Source organism: Tiliqua scincoides, chromosome 1, assembly GCF_035046505.1.
Source record: "Tiliqua scincoides isolate rTilSci1 chromosome 1, rTilSci1.hap2, whole genome shotgun sequence".
In the NCBI taxonomy this organism is placed as follows: Eukaryota; Metazoa; Chordata; class Lepidosauria; order Squamata; family Scincidae; genus Tiliqua; species Tiliqua scincoides.
In genome coordinates, this window is record NC_089821.1 from 121,345,523 (window position 1) to 121,369,832 (window position 24,310).

A 24,310-nucleotide genomic window follows, 5' to 3' on the forward strand; every position below is an offset into this window, starting at 1 on the left:
AGGGACCCCCTGACTTACCTGCTGCTCCCCATATGTCCATGGGGAGAAGGTACCAGGTGGAGCAACTGCCTTCCCCCACATACCCTCCTGAGGCAACTTGGGGTCAGCTGATTGCTACAGGAGCTGGAACCCCTCTAGGACCCCGCCACTGCCTCTTGAGATATATTGGGTCCCCAAGGGCCTGAGGCTCACAACAGATTTGCAGCTTAGAAATCGGTACGTTCATTTGTATGCATGTGGAGTTTCCAAACTCTATTTTCTTCTTGCAAACACTCTATGAAGGAAATTCTATCCATCACAGCCACTTTGGAGGGAGAAGGAAATGGATATATGCTGACTAATCATTCAGTCATTTCCAAATTTCTATCAATTGGGGGACATTGACTTGGCAAGGAGATCCTATGACTTCTTGAGACCAGCCACGCGTCGCAAATAACAAACATTTGTAGCAGTAGTCACAGCAAATTCTACATGAGGAACTCGCAGCATGAAATTCGGCCTTATAAACAATTTGTCAGAGGATTTTTGAGTCACAGACTAATTAGTAACAACTGACGTCCACATATGGACGGATAACCCAGGAATTGAAATCAGTTAGAAACTTGCCGAATTAATTGCTTGCTGGGATAGATCAAATTGATTAGGGGAGAATTGTTTGCAGAATTCTCTGACCTGTTCCTCCAATGTATGTGACATGCTGAGCACTTTTGCAGACATTCAAGATACTTACATGTGTGCAGGGGGCACCATCACAGTGCAAAAAAATACCAGGAAAAAGGCAGATGGGATTAATGTTCCTTATGTATGATATATATTCTCAGTGTTTTTTTTTTCTTTTTAAAGAAATCTTCCTCAATGAATTTTTTTAAAATCAGAAGAAGCTGCCCAATACAATACCACATATGCTAAATACTTGTATTGAAGGCACTGACCAGACCCCGGTCACCTTGGATTCAGCAAGTCTACAGCAACATGAAACACCAGACCATATCCTGGGATCTACAGCAAAAGAGCTGGGGGAGTCGTTCAATTTTCTAACAAAGGTTTGGCTGGCACATTGAGGGAAGACATGGATTGGAGTCCTCTTGGTCTATTCAGAATTGTGAAGAGATCAGCAAGGGACTTGGAATGTCACCTGAACTAAGCAAGAACTGCAAGTATGGATGCACATCAATGTCTGATTTATCTATGGATCCAAATGAATATCTGACAACCTGTGTAGAAAGAATGTGGTTGGGTTGTGACAGCTTCTGGGCTACTGAGCTTCAGACTGAATTATGCCGGGTCTAGTACAAGCACAGATTTAAAAGCACACAGGGTGGTACAGAGCTGAACCACAACAGATGCTCCACTCATATCTCTGCAGTTTCCATCTTTCTTTTGCAAGCAGCAAATTGTTTCAGGACTAACTTCACAGCAGTCTTTCAAAAATATCACACACACACAAAGTTGTAGATAGGTGCCATTCTGTAACATAGCAACCAAGCACAATAAAAGCAATTTTGCATTTGATGGCCAAGTTCTAAAGCAGCGTATAGCCCATCGGGAATTTCGAAATGAAGCCAGCCAAAGCAGGCATTGGTTCGACCAATGTTTAATATTTCATTTGCTGGAGTTCCAAACAGAGAGCCACTCGTTGCTGCGTAACTGAAACCCATATTTATGTGCAGTTGTGCTTCACTTTTCATCTAATGGCCTCCGTGATATACAGAAACTCACTATTTGATCAGCAGATCCGACTCCAGGGGCTTCATGGCTTGCAAACCACAGCCAACTAATAAGTACCCTGCAGCTTGTTTGCTAAAACAGATCTATGCTGGCAGAAAGTCAAAAACTCTTGCCTTTGAAAACTTAGAGCTCTTTAACTTGCCCAGCCTATTGTGTGGCAAGAAAGACAATAAAACCCTTCTGAAGACTCAGACAATTAGACATCAGCTAGTTATACAGCTGTGGTAAAAGAGATTGCTTATTTCAACCTGATAGATAATTTAATTTCTTTCTTTGGGTCATGTTTGCTAGAAACCAAAAGAACTCAGAGTACACTCATATGCATACTAATGGTGGCATTTCCCTTGGAAACAAAATGGCGACTGTCTCCAAGGAGAAATCCATCACCTGGGTGGCAGAAGATTTTGGCATTCATAATTAGAAACAAAACTGATACTGAAATGATAACACTATTCAGGCTTGTCTTGTCTGTTTGGGAAGATGCTTTGTCATCTGTATGCTACTTTTGATTACTGGAAAAATAAAGCTTCCAGAGGTATCTTTAAGGAAACCATTTTATTTTAAAAGTTGTCAACACTTGCTGTTTGACAAGTCCGTGCTGTTAATTATGCTCAGAGCAAGGGCCGACCCACCCATGAGGACAACTGATATTATCGCATCAGGCAGCAGATTGGTGTGTGTGTGTGGGGGGGGGGGGTCTTCTCTTTCCACCTTCTTGCCTCCACTGCTTTTTCTGCTCTCCACACTGGAAAAGAAAGAGGGGGACAGAGAGGAAGGGGAAATGTGGAAGGGAGGAGAGTATTGAGCTAGAACATTGGAGAGTGGGAGGAGCAGAAGATGGCACATCATTGAGAAAGATGACGCAGCGTTTGACGTGCCACCTTAGGGGTCAGGACGTCTTGGGCTGGCCCTGCTCAGAGCCATAAGAACAAACAGAACGCTATCTATTCAGAACGCTATGACTTGTAATATTGGGTTATAGCCAAAGAAAGCTAGTCATGACTAAAGCCCACTGAAACTAATGGGAATTAAGCTAGGCATGATGAACTTGTCCCATGGATTTCAATCTGACTAACTTCCAATATGACTTTCTTTGGCTACAACCCATTAATTCTGAGCATGTACTAAGTTCCCCAGATAAAGTTATACTGTCCACTTTCTTATCATGTGACCCCGGGCTGGCCTTATGTACTGCTGCGCCCAGTTGGAAACATTTTTGCAGGGCCCCAGGTTCACAGCCAAGTCTGTAGAATCTCAGAGATAGAAATCAAATTTATTATATCTCTATGGTAGAATGGGAGACATTCAAAATGTGTGGTTAAAAATGTATGTGAATTAATGGACCTAATGGATCTAAGCACATTTCAATATTAGATTGCATGCAAGAGTAGATTAGCCTAGTATGGGAGCCCTTGGATGCAGGGCCCAATTGGTCCAAATGGCTTAAAGTCAGCTCTGATGTGTCCAATTTCAGCTTCAGTTGGTGAACCAGCTGCAGCTGTACTTGGATCATGTGGACCTACATCCCAATCCTGAGCTGCCCGGTGCGCAGGGCTGCCGTAGTGCCAAAAATGGCTGCTGTGGCATCTTGAGCACAACTGGGCAGCCGCTGCCAGCTCCTCAAGGGAAGAGGACATTCGACCTCTCCCCCTGAGTAAGGGAAGTAGCCCTGCAATGGGGCTACTTGACTCTGTAGCGGCTCATTAGCTGGCACAGCATCAAGAAGCCTCACGTTGGGCCATATAACCCAATACAGAACTCCAGATACAATGGAGCTGAGCTCCACCAGTCCCGCCCCCCTCCTTTCCACACCACACCTTTTTCCTACCCTTCACCCACCCCAGAACACCTCCTCCCTGCCTCCCCCCATGACCTGACTTACCTCTCCACCACCAGGCACTTTGCACAGAGCATCTGGCAGCAGATCACCAGCCTCCAACCAGTGCTGTCCCAGCATGGGGTCATGCTGGGCCAGTTCTGGCGCTGTGCCTGCACTAATCCCTGCAAATGAGCCCTATGACAGTGCACACCGGTGGTGAACCAGTGCACACTGCATAGGATTGGCCCCTAGCCATAGTGATTCATGCGCACACTGTGACATCAAGATTAGACTATTGTATGGCTGTGCGTTGGCTCAGTCATGTCGTGAGAATGGATGATGGCCAGATCCCAAAGGATCTCCTCTATGGAGAACTTGTGCAAGGAAAGCGCCCTACAGGTAGACCACAGCTGCGATACAAGGACATCTGCAAGAGGGAGCTGAAGGCCTTAGGAGTGGACCTCAACAGGTGGGAAACCCTGGCTTCTGAGCGGCCCGCTTGGAGGAAGGCTGTGCAGCATGGCCTCTTCCAGTTTGAAGAGACACTTGGCCAACAGTCTGAGGCTAAGAGGCAAAGAAGGAAGGCCCATAGCCAGGGAGACAGACCAGGGACAGACTGCACTTGCTCCCAGTGTGGAAGGGATTGTCACTCCCGAATCGGCCTTTTCAGCCACACTAGACGCTGTTCCAGTACCACCTTTCAGAGCGCAATACCATAGTCTTTCGAGACTGAAGGTTGCCAACTACTACTACTGTACATGGGGCTGCCCTTGAAGACAGTTCAGAAACTGCAGTTAGGAAAGAATGCAGTGACCTGTGTGCTTTTTGGAAGTCAGCAGTTTGACTTTATCAGGCCACTGTTCCAGCGATTGCACTGGCTGCCCTTTGGTTTCTGGGCCCAATTCCAGGTGCTGGATTTGACCCCTAAAACTCTATATGGCTTGGGGCCAGTGTATCTGAGAGACCTTCTTCCATACAATCCAGCTTGTCCTCTCCAGTCATCACAGAGGGCCCTTTTATGGATTCCACCACCTATGGAGGTGGGAGAGGAGGTGGCAAGAAACAGGGCCTTGTTCGTGGTGGTACCAATTCTGTGGAATCCCCTCCCCCTTAGTTTTTTGAACTGCTGCCTCCTTAGAGGCTTTTCTGCCAGGACCTAAAAACCTGTCTAAAAACCTAAAAACAAATCCAGCGCCCATGCAAACCCCTCCCCTGCGTGAACAGAGCTTACTGTTCTGTGCCATCCAACTGCTTCCTCATCCTCCCGCCTTAGTAGTCTCTGTGCCCAGATTTCCAGGCAGATGCAGTTGGGCAACACAATCTTTGAGGGAGATGGGGAACAGAGTTATCAAGCTCTCCCACAGAACAGTAAACTCCAGTTGCACCGCGGAAGCTTTTTTCTCTAGCCTAGAGCCGGGGGGACACTAGCCCAGCGGTGTCAAACATAAGGCCCGGGGGCCAGATGCAGCCCGTGGAAGCTTTTTATCCAGCCCTCAGGCTCTCAGCTGCTGAACAGTGCTGAGGTGTTACTGCTGTAAGGGCAGCCCTTGTGAAATTAGACTCTCCCTTAACTTGAAATATAATCAAGATTTATGTATTTTCTCTTCTGTCATTTGCAGCTAATGAGTTCCTAAGTGAGAAAAAGTGTTTATTTTTGGTTGTGACCTATTTAATGACATCACTTCCTGCCAAATGACATAACTTCCGGCCCTCAGCAGACATCATGAATGCTATCTGGCCTTCTATTTGAAATGAGTTTGACACCCCTGCTCTAGCCTTTTGAGCTTTTTAATATGGGCAATCAAGGTGTTTTTTTTTTTTAATGTTGATTAATTTTATGGTACATTTTTTAATTGTCTTCTGCTGTTTTTTTCTGCTTTTTATCACTCTTGGTTCTTAATAAGATTTTAAGTTGCTCATTGGATTTTAGGTGTTTCTTTATATTTTAAAAAATTTTATAATGTATATATTTTTATCATACTTGGAAGCCACTTTGAATGCTGTGAGGGAATAAATTTGCAAATAAATAAAATTAAATAAAGAGATCCTTAAAAGATCTCCATAAAAAATAAATAAAAAATTATGTACTAGAGATGTATATACATATACTCACCTCAACAACCTTTACAAACTTGTGTATGAATGCATACACGGGGGTATGGATGATCCAGACATCTTGCCTCTCTGTTGAACTTCTATTGCAGGCGTAGCACATGGTGGCAAAACACCAACTTCCATGCTTTGTTGCTGGGAAACTGTGTTACCCTCACCCCTTGTTATTGTGCAACAGTATTGTCTTCCCTGATACGATCAAATGGGCAATGGATGCAGAACGATGACACTGGAACTGTGCTTCCTTGCTTGACAATGGCAGCGTAAAAGGTGATGGTGTCAGAACTTGCAAAGACGCTTGCTGGATCCCTCACATTTTACATGCTGCACGCCCTTTTACATACCCAGACATCTCACTGATATTTCCAATTGGTTGAAATTGTACAGCATACAGGCAGTGAATAGGAGCAGAATAATCCATTACTTTATTGGAAAGCCAGAAGTACATAATGTTTATTAATAAAGAGCTTGGTTTACATACATTTTACTATTATTGACCATAAACTGGTGCATATTACAAGCAAGGGTGAAATTACTGGCTAATTAGCCGGCGAAGATCATGCCTAATGGAATGTATAAATCTCACATCTCTGCAACCATAAGGGTCTTATTCATTAAACGTGCACATAGGCAACCTTTATGCTGAAACAGGGCGTTTTGATACATAATTCAAGGGTAAATTATCCACCTTGAGATCTACAAAATCAAAACAGCTTAAGCTACCATTTCCTTTGACTCTGAAAACTAACCCAAAAATGAGGGGCCTTTTCCACCATATCATTTTTTTTTAAAGTGGGGGGAGAATAACACATTCACAACATACTTCAGAAAAGTCTGCAGAAGAGCAAAAGATGCTAACGAAAGATATCTAAAAATATCTCTAATACACTAAAAGGTGCGTATCTTTGCCTAGATAATGTTGACCAGTGTTGGAACTCACTAGGTGGGTCACGAGCCAATTTCAGGTGGGTCCCCATTCATTTCAATCTACATTTTATTTTTAGTATATTAGACTTGATGCTCCCATGGTATGTGACTGCATTTGGGGAAATGTTACACATCTGTACTGTTAACAGGCTACTATGTATATGCTTTTAACAACGATAGTCTATGGCAGTGGTTCTCAAAATTTTGGAGGCCCTAGCCTGCTGCCTAATTTATACATACCAAGGGGCGTGGCTATAATGGTGATTGGGCTGCAGTGCTCCCCCCTCCAGTAGCAGTTTGTTTGACCCACATAATCTGCCCTGTCAGTTTTGCAACTGGCCAAAAATTGGGTCATGACCCACTGGTGGGTCCTAGACCCACAATTTGGGAACTATTGGTCTATTGAACTTACTCCTAAGTGTGGGTAGGATTGCAGCCTAGGATTGTTAAAAATTTTTCCTGCTTGATGAAGTCACTTCCTGTCATGACATCACTTTTGGTGAGTTCTGACAGATTCTCATTCTAAAAAGTGAGTCCTGGTGCTAAAAGTTTGAGAACCACTGGCACAGACTAATGAGAGTTCACCATGTGCTGAACTATCTTTAAAGTGGCTACGTGATCATTGGATAATGTCTTATTTGATCAACTTTGCTGATCCTCTTGGTTTGGGTATATCTCAGATACCTCCAAATCTGCATATATGGGATGTGTGGGAGCGCAGAAGATTTCAGCCAGGTACAAAATTAGCACAGAGACCATGCAAGTCAGACTAAAAGTGAGGTACACATAGTGGAGACTCAGCTTCTATGCTGGTCCTCAGTAAATGGGTTGTTGTTACCACATCTATATGGCACTTTAGAATGGGTAAACTACCGCATAAGCATTATCTTGGTTTCAACAGCCCTGTAGGGGAAGTTATTGCCCAATCATATGGTCCCAGGCCACCAGCCTGTTGCACCAGTGGCTGCTGCTTTATGGCTGCCGTAAAGCAACCACCAACAGTGTTTGCTGCCACCATAGCCAGGCTAGAGCAGCATCATGACTGTTGGCAGATGGCCGAAGATCCACCGCAGAAGGAAGGCTAGCAGGGGAGGTGGAATGGGGTGGGGGTAGTGGAATGGGGCAGGGGGGTAGGTTGGAATTGGGGAGGGGGTGGGCAGGGCAGGGAAAAGGCCATATCTGGACCTTGAAGGGATGAGTTTACTGGCAGTAGTGCCCACCAAATCCCGACCCCCTTCCTGGACCTGATTCACCTGCATGGCTCAACCTGGACTTGCACCGGCACAGGGGCTGCTGGGGCTTACCCCGAGGCACGGGAACATCTGTTGCTATGGCTGACCCCAAGGAAGCCTCCAGAGGCCAAAACTCTCCTGCGGGATACAGCAGTGGCAGCATTGCTGCTGCTGCATCACTGTTTGGGGAGGGAGGACTGGGCTGTTAATCAGTATTGTTATTCCCATATTGCAGACTGGGACAGAATGGGATGGGAAGGGGGGGTGAGGCTGAGAGACTGACTTGCCTAAGGCTACCTACCTGCCTGAGAGGAGATTTCCACTGGGGACACCTTCCTAGCTCTAAGCCTACTGTCTTAGACTGCAATCCTATATACACTTTCCTGGAAGCAAGCCTCTCTGAACAAATGAGACATCCTTCTGTGTAGTCATGTATAGGATTTCCCCAGTGGTTCTCAAACTTTTCCGGCTCGCGCCTCCCCATATCCTTGTAGCCATTGGCCATGGCTCCCCATTACAACACCTCACCTCAGTTACCCCCCAAATGGGGAAGAAGGTGTTATAATTATACACTAGAAACAAGGCTGCCAGCACTCTGAGGCTGCAATCCTAACCACACTTACCTGAGAGCAAGCCCCATTCAACAAAATAGGACTTACTTCTGAGTAGACCTGGTTAGGATTGTGGCCCGAGTTTGTTAGCAGCACACCTGGAGGGTTTTGGAAAGGGAGGGGGGAAGTGATGAATCTGCTGGGGGAGGGGAAGACTTTGTTTTGTGTGTATCTGCCAATTGCAAACTGAGACTCAAGAGACTGGCTGCAATCCTAACCTCACTTTCCTGGGTAAGTCCCACTGAACACAATAGGACTTACTTCTGAGTAGACCTAGCTAGGATTGTGCCTTTTGTCTTACAATAGCAGCCAACATGGGAAGTACCCCCTCCCCCCACCCAAGGAGGCAGGAGGAAGAAGGGGATGGCTGAAAAGAAATGGGGATTTTTATTTTTAATCAATTTTTGGAGACAAAGCCATCAAGAGTGGCTTTTTTTCTTTTTTGAAGGGGGAGGTAAAAGAGAAAGGTGAAGATCCTTGGTAAAGCTGACACAGAACCCAAGCCTATGTAGGTCTACTCAGAAGTGAGTCCCATTTGAGTCAATGGGGCTTACTCCCAGGAAAGTGTGGATAGGATTGCAGCCACACCCAACAAGATGATAATTCACTCCCAAAGTAGATGGGGGCTGCTCACACACATACACCCCAACATGCAGCTGCCACCCCCCCCCCCCAGGCAAGATGGAGGAATGCAGGCTGGGGCATTTGGACACCCCCCACTAAGAGCAGGCTGGCTCCCTCCTTCCCAAGCAGAGGAAAGCACAGCTGCTTGTACTTACTCTTCCCTCCAAGTTTGAAGTCTGCCAGGCGCTCACCCTGAGCTGATGAGATGCAGCACCTCTGCCCAGCCAACCTTCTCTCCCACCTCCCCCCACCATGTTTCACATGCCCTCCCCACCTCACTCTGCTCCACCCACCTCCTTCACAGCTGCAGAAAAGCAGCAAGTCAGCAGGCAGCACTGCAGCTGAGCAGAGCAGCTATGGCCACCTCTCTCTCCCAGATGCCTCATAATGCTCCTGGTGGCTAGCCATGCCTCCCTAGGGAGCCGGGACACACAGATTGAACACCTCAGGATTTCCCTATTCACCAGCCTTTTTATAATGCCTATTTCTGTAAACCTATGATGTTGGTTGCAAAATGGGAGGGGCAGGGTGAGAATCGCGAGGAAGAGGAGAAAGAGACAGCTGCAGTCAGTTGGAGGAGGAGAAACTGAAGATGGGACTGATGAGGAATCAAGATCGATAAGTAGTTCAGGTCTAGAGGGTAGAGCCTCCATCTGCCTGAAGATAACATCCACAAGGTCGCCAGTTCGAGGCCACCGGCACCATGCGACCTTGGAGCAGCTGACAAGCTGAAGCCGAGCAATTCCATCTGCTCTGAGCATGGGAGGATGGAGGCCAGAATGTGAAGCCAGATCAGAATGAAACACCTTGAATGGAGTCGTTCTTGAAAGAAAGAACCTTCTTTGAAATTGTAAAAATCCCTATTTAATAGGGATTTAATAAAGCCTGCCTATGTAAACCGCCTTGAATAAAGTCCTGAATAAAGACCAAGAAAGGCGGTATATAAATACCTGTTGTTGTTGTTGTTGTTGTTGTTGTTGTTGTTGTTGTTGTTGTTGTTAAGTAGAGGTGAAGCTCTGAGGAAGGGATCCCCAAGAGAGAGAACAGACAGCTGGAGACAAAGAGAGGCATGGAAAAGTGAGCAAGAATAAACAAAGCATTATTGGCTGAAATGGATCGGGGGCCAAAAGAGGATGGAGGAGGACAATTCTGGACAGGAACAGAACTAAGTCAACCCCAGTTACCAGCCATGTTTTTTTTTTTTTAAAATAAATATCTATTGTTAGGGGGTGGCAAGTCATTTATGTTTAGCTATGTTGATGATATTGGACATTAATTAATAACAGTCATTTGTTAAATATGGGAACTATGCTTCAATGGAGGACTCATAAGCAACAAACTCCAAACTGGTGTGGTTACTAGAATTGCACTATGTTTGCTCTCCACATGAGCTGGATTCTCCCACCCACTGGTTATTTTAACAGCTTGGGATACAGCTTGGTAATACATCTAAGGTCAATCTACATGTGACATGGAATGCATTACTAGCCCTGATGGGCCTAATTCTTTTTTTTAAAGTCAGTAGCAGTTGAATGGGGCCCCCACATCCTGAGAGGACAACAGGCTTTCACTTCTCCCCCCTCCAAGGTCCCAATCCAACTGCTGTTTACTCTAGGAAAAATGATCCCATCGGCCTCCAGAGACTGCCTGCTCTCTGTGTGCTCAGCCAAACATATTCTCTTAAGGTTAACATCTGTGCACAAGACAGTCAGAGCACATAACAGGGCACATGAAATGACATGATTTGGCACCAGTTCAGGCATATTTTTGAACTGGGAACATTTTCAAATGCTGCTTTTGAAATTCAGTCTTGAGGGATACTTAAAACACAGGAAGAAAACTAACTCTTAAGACTGAATGAGTCCTGGAATGTGAAATACTGGATCAGCATGGGCTATACATTTTAAAAATAAGTGGTGACATGTCAAAAACAATACTCTTACATTTTTTTCCCCTTCTAAGAGGGTATCCTAATCATCAGCTCAGAGCCCTGATACATTTCCCCTTGGGTGGGGATAGCAAAGTAGAAAGAAGCCCTTTGTCAGTTTCACCTCAGCAGCCCTAAAGGGGTGAGCAAAAAGTGAGAATTGGGGGTGGGGGACCAAAAAAATCTCCTTTTCCCAGCAATAATATTTTAAGCTTTCTCTAGCAGCAAAGGTAGCTAAAGGTAATGACAGTGCAATCTCTGCTTGTCTATTCAGATGTATGTCTCATTGACCAATGGTACTTACTCTCAAATAAGCATGCATTGCAGCCTAAAGGACTTCAGTTAAACCTCCAGGTTCCCCCCCCCCCAAAAAAAAAGAATAAAAAAAAATAGGAGAGTGGGAGAGACATATTAGAATTTTGGGCAGGCCCCCAAGAATGTGTGTCTGGTCATTGACTGGAGACCATGCAACTGGAGATCTGACAGCAGCAAAGGCCATGAACAAAACAGAGACGTCACGTATGCATGTATGTACATTGCTTATTCATTTATGCCCAGCCTTTTCCCTTCCCACTGGATTGCTGTAGGTGGCTTCCAGGATACTTCCTATATATTACTAGAATACAAAAGTAAACTGGGGGGTGGGGGTGTTGGATCTCTGGTTCCTCCTCCTCACAATGCAATTGGTCTTTTTCTGTGAGGGGAGAAGGGAATAAAGCTCATCTGAAAAAGACATTGCATGACTGTGGAATACATGCATTCACGTATTCAATTGAAAAGTATTGCAAGCAAAGAGACATTAGGCAATATGAATGTTTACTTCAAGCATTAGTCCTGTGACAGACCATTCACACATGCACGTCATCACTAGATAATGTATACATTATGTGTGAACCAACATTGAGACAAGAGAAGGGCAAACTGTGAGTACAGGACTGAATGGTCCAGATGTGCCGGATGAGACAGGTTATGGGCTTTTATTGCCATGGACCTCCTTTCAGCTTGGGCAAATGATCCCTTTGCTTGCCTGCTTCTACTTCTATATAATGTTCTTCCACCCAAAGATTCCAAATTCAGTGATAAAGTCAGCTTTTTTATCGAAATGGGGGGGGGGCGGAACCAAACGTGTGAACATCGATTCCTCTATGTAATTTGTTCTAAACTCATGCAGTAATGCAGTGTTTCTCAAACTGTGGGTCGGAACCCACTAGGTGGGCCGCGAGCCAATTTCAGGTGGGTCCCCATTCATGTCAATAATTTATTTTTAATATATTAGTCTTGATGTGACTGCTTTTGGGAAATGTTACAGACCTGTACTTTTAACAAGCTACTATGTATATTCTTTTAACAATGAGCATATCTGGGGTAAGTGTGGGTAGGATTGCTGCCTTAGACTGTTAAAAATTTTCCTGCTTGATTATGTCACTTCTGGTCATGACATCACTTCCGGTGGGCCCTGACAGTGGGTGTCATTCTAAAAAGTGTGTTCCGATGCTAAATGTGTGAGAACCACTGCAGTAATGAATTGCACAGAGCTTTTCCATATCCATGACCACATCACAATTCCACGGACAGGTTACCCCTATTCTGTACATTTTGCCTGTGTGCCTCTTCTGCATAATTATTAATAATGCTTATGATATCCTCTGCTGAGTTTCTCCCTGGATTTTGGACTTCCCTATTACCAAATTTGTCTACAGGAGTGTAATTGATGCAGGAGTGTAACTACATGTGTAAATTTGCAGAAGCAGGGTTTTTATTTTTAACTTTACATAAGAAGCAAAGAACGTTTATTAAACTTTATTTTTAAAAAAGAAAGCTTTTAAAAATTCTTTAAAAATGTAAAGAAATGGCTAATTCCTGTGAGATGGCTAAATAAAGAAATTAATACAATTTTTTAAATTAAAAAAATGTTATGTCCAAGTATGGGGGTGAAGCAACACAGGGTGGGAAGTGTTTTTATAGTGAGCAGAAGTATTGTGCTTTCCCTTTCCATGGGAAGGAAAGAAAAATAAAAGTAAAACAATTTACAAAATGCTACATTATTATTATTTGCAAGGGGGAATTTTACTGTTCTGTTTTGAAGTAGAGCATGAGTACTGCTGTGTTCTTAAGTGATAAAAACAAACATTGAAAATGATTTTGAAAGTTTAAAAATCCACAGAAACAGAAATTATATTTTGCAGGATCATTCTGACAGGAAAGAACCATCAAAAAATACAGCAATAGACATGTAGGCATGGAAACCTTTCTATCTGATTATTATTTTTTTTTAACTTATTTATATTTCCTTTGTTTCCTTATTTTTTATGTTCTGCAGTGGACCACTGGTGCACCCCTACCGAAAGGCAATGTATGAAAATAAATACTTTCAAGGAAAGTGATTATTACCATTGTATTTAATATTTATAAAATCTCACTGAAAATTAATTTTTTTCTTGCAAAAAAAATACCTTGTATATTTTTCAAAATTCTCCTTTCTTGTCCTGAAGCAGTTGAATCAGAACTCAAGGCATAAAGAAATAATAATGAATTGTGTCGATCAGTGTATCCCTAGGAATGACTGGGCTTCTCTTAGCCATGGGGACTGGTGAATGGAACATTTTCTTCCAGAGCTTCTCAGTTGTTTTCACATGCATTCTAATCTCTGCTGTGTTGCTCCCTCTCTTTTGTTCTAGTGCTGACTTGCACATTTGCTGTACGCAGACACGGAGGACATGTTGGCTCACAAAAAGGAGGCATCTCAGCTTATTTTCTAGCAGAGCTTCTGTGCCTTTTCACAGTTGTGTGACCTGCAGAAATTGAACAGGTGAAGTTTTTGCAAGGAATGCAGGTGCTGTACCTTCATTCTGCACCTTCTCCTGCAACTGTTAAGGGAAAAGGAGCCCTGTCAAAAAGAAAGTTGGCCACCTTGCAGCAGAGGGAAAATGAGGGGCAAATATACCAGTTCAACTGGCAATTGAGAGGTGAGCTTTTTCTCACCACTAAATGTTACTCACCACTAAACAAACTTTGGAGTTCGTTTCCTCCTTGCCGTTTGAAATGGCAATCTCAAAGAGGTCAATCTTCCTCATTTGGGAGTCTATATACAAGCACTGAAGGAGAATGATTCTCTGATTTGGCCAACCTTTTCCCCAGAAATGGAGCCACATGTTCCCCACTGTTTTTTAAAAATATATATTTTATTTTTATGTAATATAAACCGGGGTGACTCAAGGAGGCTTACAAAGTTCTACCTAAAACAAAAAGAAAAAAAATTATCTGCCAGAACCAAAAGCCAAAACAGAAGGACAATTCAATTTAAGTGACATGCTGAACAAGGCAGGGACATTTTCACATTCCTGTGAAAAGCAAGCTGAATGAGAGCCATGTGGGTATCCTCCAGCAGAGAGTTTCATAAGGTAAGAGCCACTATGGAGAAAAACCCTCTCACACATATTACCAACCATGCTGTCATAAATGACAGCACATGTAGGAATGCCTCCCCAAATTACCTCAGGGGATGGGCAGTTTCATATAAGGAAAGGAAAGGGCCTATAAGGAAAGGGCATATGTTCCAAAACATATCCCAGTAAAACAATCAGTTCAAGCAAATGCTGAGATTTCCCACAAGCACTGTGCCTAGGCTCACCTTATGGTCCTAAGGACTAGAAACTTGTCTTTTAAAAAGCTGAAATTATCAGGATGCTGACTTCTGCCCAACATACCAAATCCTGAAATTATGAAGCTCAGTTCTTATCAAACTGAAAACAAGCCATCTAACCCATTATATATAGCTTAGCATCCCCAATGGAGAGGGGGAAAATAGTTACACAGCCTTTTGAATAAATCCTGCCTTTTGGCTCAGCCTACATTTGCTAATCAAATCAATATGAGCCATGTCTGGGCCAATTCTGTGATATGCGAAAGTCCTTGATAAACACCACATACAGGCAAACTTCCATCAAGCGTGGGTGGTCACAGAAACCCTGAAAACGATTGGAACTGTTGCCGACACCTAATCAGACAGTCCTCCTGTTCTTATCAACAGGCAGCTCATTTCATGCCTCACAAACCGGCCCAGGCAGTGCCATACTGAGGAGAGGGTGGCCCAGCTGAAGCTTGGCCAAGTTGAATGGATGCGTTTCCACCCCCTCTGAATCCTTGCCAAAAACTGTTTAGTGATTGAGCCTGTATTTTGGCTGACGAGTAACAACCATTTCCTCAGATGGCAGTCGGTTTGATCAGGTCTTTAGAAAAGGAAATTGGAATGTTGGCTAAGAAAAGTCGGATTTGGACCAAATTAATCTCCACCAGCTTTATCCCAATCTGATCTTCATTTGCATTTTAAATAAGTAACTGCCTCTAAACGAAACTCATGAATGTATAAGTTACCAAAACACTTCAGGCACTAACACGACCACTGTAGCGTACCTGAATCCTGGACCAATCAGTGCAAATTTGCTACACAAAGATAATATTATATGACACCAGAAAAAACATTTGTAATTCCAGATTACGGATTTACTCTGTCAGAATTGAGGAGAGATTCTGGTTTTAACAGTCCAAACTGTAGGATCTGTGTTCAGGAAATGTTATTTAGCAAAGCTTTTGGAATCATTCCTACCTAGATGGAAGCTTTTTTCTCCCTTTCTGTATGTGCCAGCCTGGAGACACTGAGCTGAATTTGAAGTTTAATGCTGCCCTCTTCTGAACAGAATCAATATTGCAGCCCCTTCCAGATGTTCAGGGACTGGCAAGAGACTGCAAAGATGAAACCACCATGAAAGAACAGAAAATGGTCTGTTTGAAATGGCTTTTACTTTTCAGTTCTAAAAGAATCTAATGTTTTTAACAAATGCGATCATTCCCACAAAGGAAAGTGATTAAGATCAAGTTTTGCCCCTATTCCAGGGGTCTCCAAACCCCAGCCCGGAGGTCAGATGCTGCCCACAGCAAGCCTCTTTCTGGCCCGCGGCCAACCTCTTATCCCCTGAAAGCCTCTGGCCCACTCAACTGAACATGACCAGAACTGTGCTCTGATTGTGTCTGGAGGGTGTTCTGAGGGCCACAGAGGTTGAATGAATGAGCCAAATCATTCATTTATTCACTCATCTAAGTTCCATCTCTAATTTATTTATTTAAATTTTATATGTAAATTTTTTTTTCTGGCCCTCAGCACCATGCCAGATATTTGATGCGGCCCTCTGGCCAAAAGGTTTGGAGACCCCTACCCTATTCCATCAACCCATTAAGTAACAGAGAACACACTGGAAAGAACTATGGAGCCCTACAAAGCTGAGGTCTGACTACCTTTGCTATGAAGTCACACTTCATACTGGGCATATAATTGTCATATGGCTAAGAGGAGTGCTTTGCAAACTGACCATGCAGGATAATCCCATCATTCTGCAAAACCAATTACAGTTCACTAAACGCACAGTTGTAACTCATTCTGCAGAGTTTGGGCCCTTTCCCTTGCAGATACACTTCCACAGGGCTGGTGTCAGCACATGGAGATTAGGGCTCAGAGCCCCAGGAGGGCCTGCGCCACTGGCACTGCCACTAAGTCCTTAAAACTGTTAAAACCAATTGTTCAAGTTCTTAAAACCAATGCGCCGGAGTTGCCATTTTTAATTCCTGCAGAATATCCAGAGCAATGCTGCATCAGGGATACAGTAGGGGGATTTCAGTAGCCACTCCATCCACACTCATACTGAGAGGAAGGCAGCTGAAGTACAGAACATGTACAGACGCACACACGGGGACACTCTGCCCAGGTCCCCTAAAAACCTCGTGCTGGTCCTCCACTTCTGTTTTTAGGCCATGGCATTTATCTAGAACCAGATGAAGCTCACCTTTGTACTCTGAAGAAATGCCAACCCTGGATAGCATTTCAACTGCTAATTGCCACAAAGAAAGTGGTGACACAAGAGAGGCCTACTGGTTAGAGAGTGCTCAATTTTAGTTTTAATTTAGACTTCTCCTCTCCCCCCCACCTAAAAAAAAAAAGGTTCCCAGTAGATGCACACTTGAGCACATCTCGGTGCTGGAGCACTCCTCTTTAAACAAACAAATGCGCAAACATAGAGAGGACCCTCTGTACCACCCAGTCTTTTAGGAACTGTTTTCTTTTTTAATTACATAGGTCTGCAAAATTGAGGGTCAGAAAAAAAAACTTCTCACCATTTATCTTTTTTTTTACATTTTTCACATTTTTTTTTTCAAGCATCTTCCTCGTGAGGAAGCTTACGCCATGGCTTCCTCATGCGGAAGCTGCTTAAATCACTCACTAAAGAGGCTATGCCGTATCTCCAAAACTAGATGCGACAGGGCAAAACTGATGCCATTTTTGGAATCAGCACCCCAATTATACCCAGGAATAGGTCTAACAGCAAAATGTGTGTTGGCCGGTTGTCATTGCTAAGTTGAGTCCTCTCTGCAGTAGGAGCCAGCACTGGTGTATCCTACTGTTTACACTCACATGGAGCAAAGGCAAAAGAGTATTGTATGCCTGACTCTGGGAGCTGGCAGCAACGTCATGTGAAGTTTAAAATGGGGTTGGGATATATTCAGTGCCTTGCTATCCAGTTTTTCCAAAAACATAGCCCACGGCAGTAGACTACAATGAAAGACAATGCAAAACTTAGAATATAAAATAATAACAGGTTAAAAGCATAGAAGTCAACAGCCTTCAAGGCATACCTTTGTTGAATTGGTTAAAAGAATGGATGGTTAAAAGCTTTGTGGAATAAAAATGGAGAGGTTGGAAGAGAAAAAGTGCCCTTTCCCCCACTCTCTCTCTCTCTCTCTCTCTCTCTCTCTCTCTCTCTCTCTCTCTCACACACACACACACACACACACACACACACACACACACACACCCCTACCCCAACTGCAGTTGACAAGGTGGCTGATAGGGCTAATTCAACCACCTAGAGTGGTTTCAAGACTCTCCCTGTGTGCATTCTTAGTAGCCAGTGAATGAAAACATCTCTGGTTTCTCGCAGTGTCACATCTCTGGCTTCTCACAGTCAGGGCTGCTGAAGTACTCTGTTCTTTTCCAGAGTCAGATGCATCTACCCTCTGCTTGTAAGACATGCAATGCTTCCTTTGCTTCCCAGAGAGAAGTCAAAGAGCCAGCACACTGACTGCTCAATATTCTAAAAATAAACTCACTGTTCATTCTGTTATTTATTTATCTCTAATTAAAAACCACTTTAACATGAGGCATTATCTGCTTCCTCCTAGATATAAATTAATCATCGTGGTGTATATAGTGCTAATTGGTGCAACTTTGGAAGCCCACCATGGTGCTAATGGGCACTTAATCAGAGAGTGCACAGTTGCTTGGGAGGGGGTTGGAACGTCAGCTGTAAAATAGGGAGTGGGAGGGAGATGACTCTTTGATGGGTCTGGCAAGCAGTTAGCATTTAAGTCCTGAAATGCTGGTTGTGATTCTACTTCTTGAAACATTATGAAAGGGGGTTGCTTATCAAAGCAAATGGAACTGACATGCAAAAGATAAGCAACCCACTTTGCTGTCTGGTTATTTGAGCTCCATTAAGGGCGACAGTGGTTTTGCTGCTGACATATTCACCAAGCTAAATATGCAGGACCACACAAGGAGGTATAATAAAAGCCACTTGATATTCTCACCCCCCCATTATTAACGCATTAAGGCTGCTCAGCTAGTTGGAGATTCTGTAATATCAGGTCGATAGCTATATTAAGTTTTTGGCTCTTTCGTGACTGTGGAATTGGGAAGTCTCTTGCAGCCTCTAGAGTGCCAACACTAAAGCTGGATAATCCTGAACTCATACGTACATGGAAATTTCCCTTCTCAGAAGGAAGTAAGTCAATGAATTCAGGTATTTATTACAATTGGTGGAATAGTAGGTGCCACCTAGTGGTATCACTAGGAGGTAAGGGGGAGTGCAAATCACACCAGAGCAAAATGACTTGCTGTGGCCTTGCCTGTGACAACAAAGTGACTTGCCGTGGCCATGCCAGGCAGTGGGCAGCTGCCCCAGGACTGCTACAGTAGCCAACGCATCCAGCTGGGCCTCCAGAGTGCCCAAAAATCGCACTGGAACATGTGCGAAAACTGGCTGGCCCCAGAAGCAGCACAGGCAGCCTGGAAAGGGTGGGGCGGGCTGACACAGCCACAGGCTTCAAATCAAGCATGGCAGCCATGGAGAGGGGATGGCTGGAGTGGCTGGCTATCATTGCAGCAGCAACTGCAAGCCCTGAAGTCGGCTATGGGCCTCAGATTGGAAGGCCGAGGCAGCTGACTACAACCCCAGCGCCAGCTCGTAAAGCCTGGCTGCTGAGTCCAATCTGGCAACCCTGCACACCTTAAATGACACCACTTTGAAAGGTCATGGGAAGAGGTCCATAGGGTGATACCATGGATTACCTCACTGGGTGACACCAACCCTAGAGCACCAATGCCACTGGTGCTGCCACACCTACTTTTGATGTAGCTATAGGAAAAGGCCACACCTCAGTATTGGAGATTGTCTGCATGCAGAAGGCCCATGTACAATCCTTGGCAGCATCTCCAGGTGATCTGAGGAACACCCTGGTCTGAAACTCTAGAAAGCCACTGTTAGACTGTGTAGAAACAAGGCAAAACAGAACCAATGGCCTGACTCACTAGGAGGTGGCTTTCTTTGCTCTGCTTGGTCCTATAAACCTCCACTGAACAGACACTAACCCACACAAAAATCAAAGTCAGATCATCCATACTGGATACCAAATATCAGTTTCTACCATGCGACTATGTGAAGCAGAGCAGAAGCTGCAACCTAGGGGAAGGTTCCTACAATCAAGTTGCCATTTACCAAGTGAGAAAGTGTCAGTGTTGAATAAGTGGTACGTAGATAGAGCCACCACCAATAATGGCTGCATTTTTCTCAGTTACCATAACAGGCCATGTCCTTCTGCAACCCAGCTCACAAGAAGTTTCCCCGCACCACCATAGTCATAAATGTGGCTGAGAAAGGACTCTAGCAGCGTATGTGTAAGGGAAATTGGCCATGTGACCCAGCCCTTATTCTATATAGAGGTATATACTGAACATAGGAAGCTGCTGTACACTAAGTGAGATTTTTGGTCTATCTAGGTCAGCATAGTACACCTTCAATAACACGGGAGATCACTTGATTAGGAGACATTGTTGAGGATAAGTCAGGAAACTGATTGGACAGAATACACTGATCTCACAGCAGTCAATCCAACCAGAACAAAAAGAGTGCAGTAATAAAACAGCACTAAAGGAAATAGGATTATTGGAAGTAGGAGTGGCACAGCCCGGAATGTTGCCCAATGCCGTTTCGGGTCTGCTGTCTTTGTATTACAAAAAGTACAAAAAACTAAAATCCTCACCGTGAGCCTCACACATTGCCATGACATTTGAAAATGAGGGCCTTCTAGTTTCATTTACAGGGACGATGTGAACTCTTGTGCTATCCCCATAAATAAAACCAGAATTCCTGCACTTCCAGGTTTCAAGGCAACGCATGAGGAACTTGGTAAGGAGGGTCATTATTTGCTTCTTGCTCCAGTGAGCAGGAAGCAGATCAGTAGTCTGGATTGGTGGCAGTTTGGAGGGAGGCAGTAGTGGCAGATTCAGGCTGAAAGGCATCCCAAATCTGCCACCCCCAGAGACCCCTTGCAATCTTCCACTAATACAACCTGCATCAGGTGACTACATGGATGGGCCACCACTGATTGCGGGTATTACTGCGTGGTCTATTCTGACCAGCAACAGCTTTCCAGCCATGCTTCCTGTGATGTTTTGAACCACTTACAGTGTCAGTATTTGAACCTGGGAACTTCTGCATACATGTAAGCTCCATCACTGAATGATGACCCCTCCCCGGAAATGTTTCAGGTTCACAGATTCCAACTGTCCATAGATCAGCTCCAGTTTCATTAGTGTAGCTTCATGGTTACAAAGCATTAACCTTCACACGTCCGTCTCCAAAGTAGCTGATCACAAAGCACAGGAAACATGTTCTGGAGATGTTCATCCAGGCCTTGGAGAAGGATAGAAGTTTGTTTCTCTGCTAGCAAACTTCCCACCAATGCCCCCAGGCAAGTTGCTCTCGTTTTCCATCCCCTCCTCTCCAAGAGGTTAGTGGTTTTGGGCAGCAAGTCATCGTCACAATGGCATGTTTGGTTTGACATTTAAAGATGAAAGTCCTCAAAATAAAACAAATGTAGTTAAAAGTTAATTCCCATAACAAAAATCCTTTGGGAACTGTCCCTGCCTGTGACACAACAGACGCATGTCTTTTGGCATTGCCAACCCAGAAGATCCTCGCTTTGAGTCCCACAAATCAGCTATCACTGTTGATAGTTTAGCTAGCTTAGCAACTGGGATTAATTAAGTTGCATCGTTCTAGTGGCAATCCATTCATGTCATATTTCTCAAGTTCTGGGGCCTTGCCATTACTGTGTGAAGCGGCAGGCCTTAGATTCCTATAATGCAAAACAAACCAAAAAAACGATCAATCAACAATCAGATCTTTCATTCACAGAAAATGTAAACATCACTGGTATTTTGGATGATGCAGTTAATGTATTTTCTGGTTCTCACATCTGCCCTTTTCTCTGTCATGAAGATTATTTCTTGCCACAGTTAATTCTTCCTCTTCAAGTTAGATATTACAGATTGGGCAGTACTTGTACTCTCTATGTTCTTGCCCCTATAGGGGCCGCTAATGGCATCACTTATACAAAATCCCATTGTGAAAGATACCTGAAATGACCTGCAGGGTGGGTAAGAGCCAAAAGGCACAGCTTCTGAAATGTTGAAGTTAGCTAATGAGAAAAAACTAAGCTTTTGGAGCTGGCTAACAAGAAGCAGTACTGTATTGGGTACGTACAAGGGTACCGCTGTGTGCTTTAAGGGACTACTGCTGCTTGGAGATGGGCAGCCCAATCCTATCTAGGTCAGCGCCCAGGGTTCCAACAGTGCCAGCTGCTGATCTTACGGGTGCCAGGCTAGCGCTGGGGGAAGGGAGCATTTTCTCCCTTTCCCCAGGTAATGCTGCAGAGTGCCAATGGCTCTGCACCTCTGCAGGGAGGTCCACATCAGGCTGCCCAGTCCAGGAGGGAGGACAGGATATGGTGGTAGAGGCTGCCACCATTTCCGTCCCTGTTCCAGGCCCGATCATCTCCTGCCACCTTCCTCCCTGCCCTCCCCCTGCCCCATAACACCTCGCCATCAGGTGGCAGCAGAAATTACCACCAACTGCTCCCGTGGCATACTCTTCCAACACTGGGTCCAGCACCGGCGGACCCTCCTCACCAGGTGCCACAGAGGTGCCTGATTTGCAACACCTGGAACCGGCAATATGGGCGTACCACTGGCACTGAGTCCAAAAAGATCAGGCCCTATGGCCTCAATCCTATACAAGCTTCCCTGTGAGGAAGGCCCAACAGGACACAATAGGACTTAATTCTGAATAGACATGCCTCGGAATGTGCCAAAACAGCTTCAACTGTCCCTTTGGCCCCCTGTGTGCTCAAACTGTAGAGTTGTAAATAAAAAGATGTTACAAAGCACATCCATTCTGACTCCAGAAATCTCCAGTAACTCTCCTCCAAGGGAACTCGTTCTGTAAAGCTGCCCTGGAATTTCCTACCTCAGGAAAGTGAGAAGCTGTAACCATAGTTTAATCTGTTTCAGAGGCCGATACAAATTGCAAGCAATGTACAGCCCTACCAAGGGCTGCAGGGCAGTGGTTCCCAAAATGTGAGTTCCCAAAATGTGAGACGAACCGATTTTTGATGGTCTACCACGCCCATTCCCAAAGGAGCTCAAGTGGGCTGGGCAGCAGCTGCCACAGCGCAAGACATCCTGGGGCGCTACCTGGCTAACACAGCCAGTGCCAAAGCCAGCCATGCTGAGTGGCTGCGACTCCTTGCATTAGATAGGCATGGCCCCCCACCTTATCACAAGCATGGTGCCACAGCAGCTGGACAGAACATGAGCAACAGAACATGAGCAACAGAACACCTCCCTGCCAGGTGGGCAACAGGGGAGGGTAGAGTGTCAAGGTGGGAGGGGGGCTGAAACCTTTCTGGACCAGAAGTGGGTCATGACAGAGATCTCTTGGGATCTTTAGGAGGTTGTGGTGCTAATATGTCTGGGAAGCACAGCTCTAGGGCAACGTTTCTCAATGTTTCTCCCCGCTGTACCACTTCGCATGATCCACCTATTGGAAGTACCACCGGAAGTAACTGGCAAAGATGTCATCGCCCGTTACTTCCAGATTGGGAAGCCAAATGTGACATACACCAGGAAGAGGCTCAGGATGAAGGGGAAGGCCGTTTTGAGCGCTCAAAAAACACACACTGGAGCTCTGCCTGCCAAGCTGAGCATCCTACCACCGCTTGTTGTGTTGCTGGTCTTGCTGCTGGGCAGTGGGGGTTTGGGTGTCCTGTGCATACCACTGGAACCACTTGAAGTACCACTGGTGGTACATGTACCACTGGTTGAGAAACACTGCTTGAGCGCAGTGATACTCAAACTGGTGGATTGCGACCCATCAGGGGAACTAGAAGCAGGGTATTCCCCCTTAAGGCGAGCAGCCCTGCTCCAATGGCAGTGACAGTGCTGTGATTTCTACTGCAGTGTCGCTGCCCCCCTCCCTGCCCATGCAAGCACTGACCTGGTTCCCAATTCCTCTGTAGGAGTTTTGGAACCACTGCTCTAGGGAATTAAATGCTCAGACTGTCCTACATTGCATTACAGGGGAAATGACTGTTGGCCCAATCCTACCCAGTGCGTGCCGTCTCACTGCCAGCTTGTAAGCCATGTTTGCAGGCCTTGGCACTGGTGCTCTGCCAGTGCTAGCCCAGTGCTGGTGGAGCACCAGACCTCCGCCGCTCAGCCGTCATGCGAACCGCTGGGCATTGGAGAGGTCGGTGGGAGCATGGGGGGAGGTGGGGAAGAGGTGCTCCAGGAAAAGTGGAGGGAGGGTGAGGATAGGGCAGAAAGGAGGCATGCTGGTGGAAAGTGGGACTGGTGGAGCTTTGCTCCACTGGATCCAAAGTCTCCATGTCAGGCGGCCAGCCTGACATGGAAGCTCTTCATTCTTCACCGACTTTCGGGTCCTTGTAGAATCAAGTAGCCTCATTGCGGGGCTCCTCAGTTGACCCAAGGGAAGGGGACGAAAGTCCCCGTCTTCCAAGGAGAAGGCAGAGGCTGCCTGGATCGTGCTGGATGCAGCAACAGCCATTTTCTGTGCTGCTGCAACCCGTGCGCCGGGCAGCTCAGCATTGGGCTGCCCGGTGTCACCTGAGGAGTCAGAGGTGTTCTCTGCAACCTGGGTCA